This window comes from Polypterus senegalus, chromosome 15, assembly GCF_016835505.1.
Source record: "Polypterus senegalus isolate Bchr_013 chromosome 15, ASM1683550v1, whole genome shotgun sequence".
NCBI lineage: Eukaryota > Metazoa > Chordata > Cladistia > Polypteriformes > Polypteridae > Polypterus > Polypterus senegalus.
Genome location: NC_053168.1, coordinates 61,941,300 through 61,953,983, shown reverse-complemented (window position 1 = coordinate 61,953,983; position 12,684 = coordinate 61,941,300).

The following is a 12,684-nucleotide window of genomic DNA, read 5'->3' as shown; positions in this document are numbered from 1 at the left end:
CTTTGATGCTCAATTCATATGCAATACTAATTAATTTACCCTATGACATAAACCTTGTCATTTCAAATCAGGGTAAACTTGGACCAAGTACAATACTAAGTGGAGCAACAAAAAATCTCATCATATGTGATATTCAGAAACCGCATTTCCTAGTGTGGGTTGTGGGGGCAGCACGTCAGGCAGGTCAGTCCAGAACTCCCATCCCAATATTACTTTTTCATACGTTAGACCAGCAATAATTTTAAATTATTCCTTGTTAAACTATGCTTTGATACGCAGATGTTGTAATTAAAGTTGCAGAGAACTAAAACACTGGGCTTTTGTGAGTTATTTAATACCACTTGTCACAGGAGGCTGGGGAACAGACCCAGCCGGGACACCTGGAACGACTGGAGGAGAGCTTACGCCTCCTCCAGATAACGAGGAGGTGACCGCCCTGGTGGCTTTGGGGACCACAGGCACTGAGCATGGAAGATCAACCCTATAGGGGCCCATGGTCACTGCCAGGGGGCACCCCAATGCCTGATGAGCCCTGGCCCTCAGCACTTCCACCACACCCAGAAGTGCTGGGGGGAAGAAGACCAAGGACACCTGGAGCGCTTCCGGGTGTGCAGCCGGTACTTCCGCCACACTGGGGAGTGCCGACGGAAGCTAATCGGGAGGTGGGAATAAAACGTGCCGCCTCCCTCCATTCAGTGGCTGGAGTCGGGAGGACGAGAGACAAGGTCTTGGTGGAGAGGAGTGGAGGCAGCCTGAAGGAAGAAGAGGCATTGGTTGAGGGCCTGGACTTTTGGGGACTTTGGGGGTTGTGTGCTTCACTGTTGTAGATATGATGTACTGTATAATAAACGTGTGTGGGTTGAACCATCGCTGTCCGCCTGTCTGTGTTCGGGCCATCTTCCACACATTACATCTAGAAATTGAATAAAGAACGCATCATAAAACAATTGTTTAACGAGTACTACTTCAAGGCATGGCTGTGGCCACCCAGACCTGTAGGTCATTTTATTTTATAGCCAGGCCACTTCCCAGGCACACATATTTTTGAAAACTACTGTAAGTCATCTGATTTTTCATGAATTATGTTACATACTGCATAAAATATACAAACATTACATTGTCAAACAGCTTTCTAATCTGAACAAACTTTATTATAGTTCATTTTATGTGGGCAAAATTGCAGTACTTGCACAGTAAGATATTTGCTCATGGAAATAAAACAGTTCAATGACTGGGGGCAAAACTGAAGGTTTAAGGGGCACAGTCCAACATTTTAGCCACGAGACTGTGCTAGGTGTCTTCTGTTTATTATGTTATATTTAAAAATTATAGGAAAGTTTAGGGAATATTGCGATTTTGTCAATAGTCTAGAAATCAGCATTTTTTACCCTGGAGGTCCTAGAGGGAAAGCTTCAATCATCTAATTGTGCAAAAAATGTGAAGCATTAAAAAAAATACACAAGAGAATAGAATCACAGCAGGAAAAAACAGCTCAGGTCTCCAGCAATTCAGATGTTCGTACTGCCTACTGTGCTAAATGACCCAACTGCATTTCCACAGTTGTGTAGTCACACACACTCCAAAAATATCTAAATTAATTTACATTTTACCATTAGACATACAAGTGAGTATTTAATGATAACTAACCTGAAATCAAGTGCTTATTAAGATGTATTTGCAAAATAAGTACATATAGGAATTTGTTGCAATTGATTGATTTCAAACAATTAAATTCTTATATGTATATAAATACTGTATAGTTATTAACCTTTACTTTAGAAGTTAATAGATACTTTAGCAGAGTCAATAAATGGGATTTATTATTTTCCAAGATATAAATTATTTTCTGAAAGTGACTGCCTATAGAGCATTAAGATTCACCATAAGAATGTTTTCTTTATTCTCACTCTATTAATCTGAATTTAGCAAACTTGCTTACTAAACGTATGCATACAGTGCAATTAAATAATCTGATCATTTTGCTCAAAACAATACTCATACTTTAATGAACCTATTAAAATTATCCCCAGGACTACATAAACAGAATTATTATTTTGTATTAGCAGAAGTTAATGTACTTGCTGTACTGCCATTCAGTTCACACAAAAATTATTCACCAAGTTCTTCTTTGGCTGTGTTTGTAAGTAAGACAGGAATCATGAAATCTGACTGGCAACACAACTAGGGTGGGTTCTTGCCTTGTATCTCAACACTGCCAAAATAAGCACCAAACCCATGTGACCTTAAATTGGGTTAATTGGGTTTACAAATGCTGCTGGTGTTTACTGTAACTGATCCTTACTACTCAGAGGAGTTTCTAGAGATTTAAGTCCCCAAGAAAGGACATTGTAATTGGGCCTCCCACTCAGATCAAGCCAACCCTGCACAATGACTGTCTAGCCACACCCCCAAAACCCATTTGAAGCTTTCAATAACTTTATCTTTACAGGCTGGTGGCTCTTGGTCCCATACTTACTGTCTAATATAAATGACGAGGAAAATATGCAAAATCCTGCAAAAACAAACATATCCTGCTATTGTTTTTATCCAGTAGGTGTTAGTATACACCTGGTGAACTAGTTCTGTTTTGGAGTGAAGAAATGTATACTGTACGTATACTAGGATGAAACCTCCTCTTATAAAAACAGAATCTAATGTCATCCACCTCTGTCTTCTCTTATTAATTGATTGATTTCACAACACTACATCTTTTTTGTATCACTAAGCAGTAAAATAATTTTATGAATATTACGACGTCAGCCTTCTCTCCGATTACATAACAGGAAGAGGGTCCTAAATCTGTAGACTATACCCAGGATAAATTATACAAAGGTTGAATGGAAAGTAATGCCTCCAATTTCATATCTCATCTGTGCAACAAGTACTGACAAATTTTGTAGGTTCCCCACTATCACCTCAGTTGGCGGCAGGTTATTACAATGAATGGTTGTTTTGCCACACCCTAAAAAATGGAAATCTCATTAGTGTGATTTAAGTAACGTATAGTAATTATGTTTCTGACAGCAGAAGGTGTTACTGAAGTATGCACACTGTTTTTGTTGATAAATATTTTCCAAAATTGAAACACCTTTGTGAACATCACAATGCATCTAGTGAAGAAGTTGAGAATGTTGCCAGGACATGGTTGTGGAAACTGAGTGTGGACATCTACCATGATGGCTTCACAAAGCTGGTGCAGAGTTTTCAAAACTATATATAGTTATTAGATGTCCATGTTGAAAAATCAGTATATCTAATTTAAAGAGCATATTCTAATAATAATTTCCCTTTTTTCTTTTTGTAATTTTCCCATCCAGTTACGAGTAGCAGACATGGATAAATTACATTTCATTCAACCCTCATACAGTATAGGCTACAGTATGCTATCTTATACTATAATAAAATAAAATATAATGATGTTACCATAATTTCAGTTACTATCATAACATACTGCATTTGGAATCAAAATAAACATTCATCTTGAAAATTAACTAAATTGCACCTTTATTACCAAAAGCAGAAATGAATGCCCTTATCTCTAGGACCAGGATTATCTCTGTGTTAAACTAACTAAAAATGACTGTCAGTGTAACTTGCTCACCTCCTTCAGCTAGGAGTTGGGTCCAAAGAGGCAGTGACAAAAGAGTGGCTGAAACTTCTCTGTGCTTGACACTAGGGCACAACTGATTTAATAAGGTGCCTGCACGTTAACTCTTAACATCTACTCTAAAAATGCAACGATTTTCTGCCACGATTTTATGTCATGTTTTTGTCACACATTAAATTAGGCTTATTTTAAAACCTACATATATATCGAACTTTAATGCGATGTTGTTAGATTTTCAGATTCTTATTCCGTTTTTAAATTATAAACTAAAAAATATCAAGAACTCTCGTCCCGCAAGGAAAGACTTTGTGCCAAAAGATTTAAACACGCCAGCAGCTGGAAATAAAAGACAAAGTGTAGGGCAGCTGTTGTACAGGCTTTTAAATGTTCGAAGCGCCATGCGAGATGCGGATCATGCGGCATGGCAACAGCAGCAAGCACAAAGAGGAGGTAAAAAAAAAAAAACTGTATTTGTTTCCTATTGTATCACCGTTTAACAGGGGGTTTCAGAGGAGCGACTGCATCTCCTTGGGATGCGTTAAGACCCCTCTTCACAACGCAAGTGGCAGAGGCGTGAAGTGGCTGGCGCATTGTGCAGGCCAGGGGGGTTGGCGAGCGAACCGATCCCCCTAGTATTCTTATAAAAAAAAACAATTGAGTAGCATTAAAGTCACTAACAACAGAAATGTGTTTACTGTGATATGGCCCATTCTTTGTAGATTACTTAATAATAAAGCAGATGTCTGCACAACTTCTTTGACTGGCTCCTAATTAGATTTCTGTCTCTTGGTGGTTGGTTTAGATGGAATGTTTCTGTAAACCTGTTTGTTTGCATGACATATGGAGAATGCACTAACTTTAATAAACTGACCTTTCTTTAAAGAAAAATTGTGTGACCAACTGTTGTTCTCTCTTCTTTGAGCTATTTGTGCCTTTCTTTTCTTTTTCGGAACCTGGACATTTCAATTTAAGCAAAATGAAAACACATCTAGCATTGGCTAGCAAGTGTGTGCATTACTGCTCTGCAGTTTAAGAGAACCGGGCTGAACCGTTCTGGCTAGAAGACAGGAAAAAAACACAACACAGAGGTTGTCAGGATGACCAAGTGTAGCCAAAAAAACAAGAAAACAACAATACCATTATTGGGTAAATTTTAAGTTTATTATACTTTTAATTGTATTTTCGATAGCTGTCCAAATAAAGAACTGATACATTTATGTTCCAGTATTTGTGAGGGCCCTAAATTACAGTGCCCATGTTATTACTCCTTGTAAATGTTGTCAGTCCAAATAATTTAACATTTCTGCCAATTCATTTTTCTGTGTCTTAAATGATATTTAATAACTTCCAAAGAGATGTTGAAGATTATGCATGTAACTGATTTCAATAATGTCGTTTTAAAAGATTAACTATTAGTATTTTTGAGCATTCATAAAACATAAATAATACTATTTACGATATTCATAAGGGTATTTTTTTTAATTATATAGCAGAGAGAGACAGTTTTAAACATGTAGGTCATGCCACATTATACAAAAACATTTCAAATCACTCCTCTCTCATTTAGCACGATAAAAGTAATTTACTTGTGCTTTATATTGTTGTGTGACAAGTGAGGAGTATGTTCTTTATGATGAGCCTGGGGATGTTTTAAATTAGCTCATCATTCTGTCATATTATTTTCTAAATAGGCATTAACATAAAAAATAAGATTTTAATGTGAAAACAGAAAAAAATGGTGAGTGGTTTTATACCAAGTATGCTGTTTCAAGAAGTCATTAACTTCAAAAATAATAAGTGAAAATGCGAGTTATTAGGAAATCATTTTTAAAGAGACATTTCAAAAAGAACAGAAAAAAGCAAAACAAATTTGAAATAATCTTCTACAATTGTGGGATCATTTTGTTCCCTAAATTAATATTATGTATTATAATAAATTTATATATATATATATATATATATATATATATATATATATATATATATATATATATATATATATATATAGTATTAAAAAACTGGATATTTGCTGCAGTTTTGTTTGTTTTTTTTGTGATTTCCTCAAGAACATTTCGCAAAGACTTTTCTTAGAGAATTAAAGAAGACACAGTGTTTGTCTATTCTTCCACCTGTCTATATTTCAAACTGGATTTTCCCAATACTGAGTCACAGGAAGCATGGGAAATAAGACGCTGACTGTTCCTGACTATGATGGCATAACGCCTGTATAAGACATGAGCTCCTTCACATTTATACTCATCCATCCATTTTCTAAACCAACATTTTCAACTGAAGAGTTACATGCAACAGGAGACTTCTAAACACAAGGTGCTAGTTAGAAACAAAACAGTTAACAGTTAAAACAGTGATTAACTGACATAAGGACTCAGCCACACTGAAGTATACATTGCTTAGGAGTTCCTCTCTGAAGCTCATCCCCACGCCGGTCCTATCTGGGGATCACAATGACAGCACTCATTCCAAAGGACAGCTGTATTTGTAAGAGGATAAGAACACCTGAAATAGTGCAGTCATCAGCAGTATAGCAGCAGCAGATTGACAACTGAAAAATACATTTGGTTGTTTTTCTATAATGCAAGTATCATTACCGGAATAGCAGAAACCAGGTTAACTTGAATCTGATTTGAGCTAAATAGAAGAAAGGAATAACCAGGCTTTAGGATGCGGCTAATTGGAGACTTCTTCTTTAATACTATTAAATGGAGAGTAACACACGATGCGTGTTTCTGACAATGGGAGAAAGTGAGTGATGAAATTAAGTTTACTGTCTTTCAAACTTTTAGGGAGAGGAAGTAGTGAAATTGAGAATATAATGTAGCTATAAAAGTGGACTAACTCACTTAAAAGCAATCATGTTTTATAGTGAAATTGTGTTATTGGAGAGAAAGATATAAAACTTGTCTTTGTAGTTTGCAAGAATCATATGCATGTAATAAAGAGGGAATTTGAAACACTTGATGAACACATTTCTCAATTTAACAAAATGACACTGAACTCAGTTTAGTAGAGTTTAGATAATTATGGCATTTTAACTTATTGTGCGAAATGTTATATCCTAAGAATAATAATTATGTTTACATTAACCGTTATGTATTGAAAGGGCAGCTAGATTAGAAATGTGAATAATAAATATGGCCTTTTATGACACACTTTATTCTCTGCAAGATAATTTATATGCAGATCTGTATCAAATGTTATTTTTTGTAATAATTCTGCGTTATTTCTCATTAGGGGATAGATTTTTTTATTTTTTTTCTATTGTTTATTAATATCATTGTTATGATGTTAATGTCACCACTGTGACATCTTAGATGGATTTCTGCTTCAAAATACTGTGGTCTTCTCTGATGGCCATGTTTGTAGCAACACAGCCTATGACATCATCACACTCAACCTATAACAGATGATGATATGCACCAGTCAATATCCTAGTATTGGATCAATTTAAATCAAAAAAACACTTCATGTTACTGCTAGTTAAGGGGGAAGAGTACCAAGTTAGTGTTAAAAACTCTGGTTTGAAAGATTCTTCTGTTCCTGATTTGCACTACTTAGTCTGCTGTTTTGGTTTTCATTTGACTTCCTGGGTTTTTCTGACCATCTTGTAAGTTTTCTTAACTAAGTTTGCCAATCCACTTTGGGTTTCTTCCATTTCCTGATCTTTCTGTAATTCTCAAAATATATTCACTGGTGTTCATACCAGTTTTGTATTCTATATCATATTTCTTTTTTGACTGTTATAATGGTCCTGTCTACACAAAATGCCAATGGAAAAATAATCCATATTTCTGTTCCCAGAATATCTTTTTGTTTATTTAACTCTGTAATCAAAATTAAAGTACTGGTGTTTATACTTCTGTAAACATTTGCTAGTCTTTAAAAATGCTCAGTACCTAAATAAGAAAAACTATATTAACCTGCTAGTATGCTTAGCAGGTTCTTGTTGGCACATTCAAATTATACTGATAAGAACTGATGACAGTCATTTTACAAAAAAAAGAGATCATCTGATATTTGAAGCTAAAATAACTAAATCAAATCTTAAGCCTTTTCAGATTTTAGTAATTGACAAATTATTTGAGGAAAAAAAAAGATGATACAATGGAAACATAAAAAATGTGGCCTTGTCTGAAATGTTCCCTTTCTAGGTGTGTTCGCATATAATAAAAAAAGCACCTACTGCAATACTACTCTTCTGTTTTAAAATAGAGCAACATTCTGTATGACTACTGTTTCAAGTTTATTTTGAGAAAGGTTACTTCAACTTATGTATTTTGTATATTTGCCTCTTTTACTAGTCCAACAGCCACTCCGATCTTCAGTTCACATGAGTCACTCCTCCTATTGCTTAAGGTAATTTAAATAAAAATGTTAAAGACAAAAAAAGTGTCTTACATGGAAATGATGGAAGAGGAAAGGAATTATTTAAGCGTTGTTTTACAAGCATGGAATCAATAAACACATACTCAGCAGTTACATTACACTAAAAACAACCTCACAGCTGCATTATCTACACACTGTTCTTGTAAAGGACAAACATAATCATCCAGCACCTAAAAAGTATTTGAATTAATTACACAGTAAAGGTGCAGCTTTCCCAATTAATATAAACAAAGGATGGGTTTAGAAAGGCAACTTCAATTAATATGCGGGCAGAAGATTGAAGCCATGGGGTGAGCAATGCTGTGGTGTACAGTTTCTACAGTGCATGAATAGGTGGATTGTGCCACATATAGTAAGGAAGGCGCAAAGCTACTGCTTGTGTCATACTGGAAGTGTGACTTAACAGTAAAACACATGACAAAGACTGAGTTGGGCTTATGGTTTATCTGTACCTAAGGGCCAGTTTTGCTTCTGTGCATCTTGAGAATTAAATTAAATTCTTTAAAATTAGTTTAACTTCTGCTATTCCCATTATCCATATTTTGGATAATTTTAATAAAATTATTGGGTTTTAACTAATATTACCAGGTAGAGGTGCAGGTGCTTTTCATCTTTTAAGGAGTAATATTGTGATTTTATGCTAGTTTTATTTATTTTGCATTTAATGTTTTATTTATTTTGATAATTTCACTTTATTGTTGATACAGTATGTTGGAATTCAGTTAGTAATTGGTTGGTTTCTTTTTGTTACTATAGTTGAGTTTTCTGCAAGCTAAATACTTGTTGGGTGGTTATTGGTGATTTTATTCTTTAAGATTCCAATTATTATTTAAAAACAAAAACTATTTTTAAATAGCAAAAAATCACAGGCACTGATTAATGTGTCGTTAATGTGACATTTTTTTAAAACAACACCTAGATGTGTTAATTAAATACAGTTAACTAGACCGTTCTTCACAGATTGTTAATGAAGCAGTGCCAAACAAATCCAAGTCTAATAATAATAATAGTAGCAGTGTAGTACTGCTACATACATACACTGTAAAAGTAACTGTCTTATATGTGCTGCTTGTCACTGCCTGAGCTTCTACGCATTTAATGTGTTGGAGCTTTATTCATTCCAGGACTGAATGTGGAAAGGCAGTGATTGACAGCATGGCCCTTCAAGGGTGAGATTTCCAAGCTGCTGTCAGGAACTGTTCTGATTGGTAGCCAACTAGAGGTCATGCCTCTATATACAAAAACAGAAGGAAAGAACAAATTGTGAGGCGTCCATTTCAAGTGCCAAGATTGTGACTGCATTATTTTCAGCTCAAAAAACTAACAAAAGGAGTTAATAAAGAAAAGCATCCCTTGAACTGGTCATCTGTCAATCCGTCCATTCATTTCCTGCTTCTTATGCAGGTGGCAGGAATAACAGTCTAAGCAAAGATGCCAAGAAAATCCTCTTCCTTGTTACCTTCCCTAACTCCACCAGGGGGGATTACCAAGGTGCTTCTGGAGCAGTGAGAGACATAATCTCTTCGGTCTTCTCTGGAGGTCTCCTCCTGAATGGACACACCTGAAACATCCAAGAGGGATCCTAATCACAAGTCTGACCCACCTCAACTGGCTCCTTTTAATGCATAGCTTCCTATGTTTGATCGACATGGGCATGCTGACAAAGTACATGTGTACTGAAATTACTTTAGCTGCAGGTGGAAGCTCCTGTTGCACTTTATGCAACTGTTGTTATGGTTCTACCATTGTCCAGAACTCCATAAGCTTTATGACCACAGTTTCAGAAAGTCTCCCATGAGACGACTGGGATCGTTTCCAAAATAAGAAGTGGCATTGCAAGTGTACATCTACGACATTGCCCGTGTCAATAAAACACAGGAAGCTCTGCGGTCTACTTGTGACTTTACGCTATGTGCAATGAAGTAAAAATAGGACTGTTCTTGTGGTTTAATCTGTCTACGTGGTTTTTGACTTTTTACTACTACATTTGTATTTTCCTTTTCTTTTAAAACACTCCTCTGGCAAGCAGTTTTCTATGAAATAATAAACACTTTCAGCCGTGCACATTTTGAATCTCTAATGAAATCACTGAAAGCTGAAGAAACATCTAAATTGTACCCTTTATTCTTTCTCAGTACTATGAGATGCAAAGACACTTCAAATGATTCCAGAATCTTAAGTGCTACTCCATAGTACTCAGTTTTCAAAAATGAATCTGATCCTCAAGTTAATTAAAGTACATGACCGAGTTATAGCATAGTATTTGATACTTTAATGTTCTCTTCTAAATACACAGTAAGTTTGGAAATTTAGAAATGATATTTTTACAATTATGCTATGATGGGTTTATACTTATTTGTTCAACCTATTCCCCATTCATTGTGCACCATGTACTTGATGACTGAAATCCATGAATTTCTGAAGGGTATCTGATGATGCAAGTCACTTTAATAAGCATCTCTTTGTGTTCATTTCTATACTTCACATATTTCCAGATTTCACCGCCTCTTGAACAAAGTGCTTTCTGCTAGTGCATCACCTCTAATGCACTGTGCCGACTAGATCAGTGATACACTGAATGATTAATCCCTCATTTTGTGGATCCCAGGGTTTGATATTTCAATATGATAAAATACTAAGCCAAGCCTTGCAAAAATGTGCTCTCCATATTTTACTTTGTTTTATTTGATAATTTATGAAATTGCTAGTACGAATACTTTCTTTTATAACAAATACATTTCTGTATATATATATATATATATATATATATATATATATATATATATATATATATATATATATCTTTTTTCTCTTTAGTGTACCTTGATGTCAATAATGTTTCTTGTGTCCTGTCAGGGTACAAATATAGTCATGCTGTTCTTTATAATTTGATTTTGAGGACACAAGGAAGAAAACCAATCTGGATGGAGGCAAGTGCATCTCAAAACACAACTACACACTGATTTCAGACTGCTATATTTTTATAAGAAATATCAGATTTTAATGCAGGAAGACAAGGCGGAGGATGTGCTAGGCCAATTCTACCTACATGTTATAAATCTAAATTTTTGTCATAATTGATATTTTGAACAAGTTTAATGTGTATTGCTTTTTTTATAGGATTATTATTTTTATTGTTTTGGCAGAGATGTCATTGTGTCCTCATTTTTTGTTGAACTGCAACAGTACCACTGTTGATCACATGACTCACATCATTATATGTGACATTATTGTAGTATAAGCATTTAAAATGTTTTTTGGTCACAGGGATATTTACATTTTTTTTTTTAATTTGGGGTTTCTTATTCATTTTCGATAATTTTAGACTATGTTTTTGACCTTATTTTTTGGGCAGTATTTATTTCTGACTTCCTCCTTTGGTCTGACATTTTTTTCTGTCCTCTGACAATGACTTACATTAAACATTTTTAATCATATTCATCTCTTCATTTCTAGTTTGTAGCTTAAGGCTATGTCACATTAGACAACTTTTTCAGCAATTTTCAGTCATAGCATTTGTTTACATAATCTTACAAAGTAGAAGGCAGCTGGCAGCTGTGGAAAAATAATAAAAAGTTGATCAGTATTGATCAATCTGGTGTATGTAACAAAAGCCACACAGGCCTGTCTTAAGTGCATATGACAAGTGCAACTTCCTGTTTTTCCTAACAGACAAAAAACCACAAGTGACCAACTGATGAACTTTAAAAATGTTGATCCAAGCAAATTGTTGTAAAGATGTAATGTCTTGAAATTCTTGTGCAACTAAAGTCATAAGACAAAGCTTTGCCCTATAAAAGATTTGGGACACCGACCCCTCAGGGCAGGCGAAGGGCAGGTGTCCTAGGACTGTGCTTCTCTGTCATTTTACCTTTGCCTGGTGTGTATTAATAAAAGATTTTTTACTAACTTTAATTATATCTCTCTGTCTTCAGTCACAAGAAATGACAATATAGAAAAAGTGTCCACACAGCACGTTCCTATGAAGCTGGTCACATTATGTGACATGCCCAGAGAATCACTCCAACTAGCCCACATACTCTTTAGTCTGTAGCATCACTGCTTAAATTTCTTACAACTCCCAGCAGCCCCGGTAGTATTTACCAGTGGGCAGCTTCACTGTAGCTGGGGTTGCTGGGAATTAGGTGATCACTTTAAAAAGAAGCCAAAAAGACGCAAAGGGAATCACGATGATCTGTCTGTATTTGTTTCTATACATCACACGCACACACTATTGGATTAAAACAACAGCCACCCTGCATTACAGTTTCATTCTAGATGTATGTGCTTGTCCATGTGAATTCACATCTTTGCCTGGGGAGTGCTCCCAATCATGCCAAATCTTCACACTACAACTGGAAACAAGTAGGACATATTTCACTCAGAGGTCTGTTCACAGGGGGTTTACATTCCATACACCATTGTCGTCCGTACCTACAGTACTGGACTGTGTTTGGACTTTATCATTAGTGTTGTATACTGAGGAGTGTCTATTATCTCGTTCATGTACTGTATATAGTGTATGTAAATAATTATAGCTGTCAGAGAGCAGGAGAGGGATTTTGTGCATGCATTTTTAATATTGTTTTTTTTCTCTTCATTATTTGATTAATATAAACTTTATCATATTTATTATTGATCAAGTCATTGAGCCATTTATCAGGTCCTCTGTG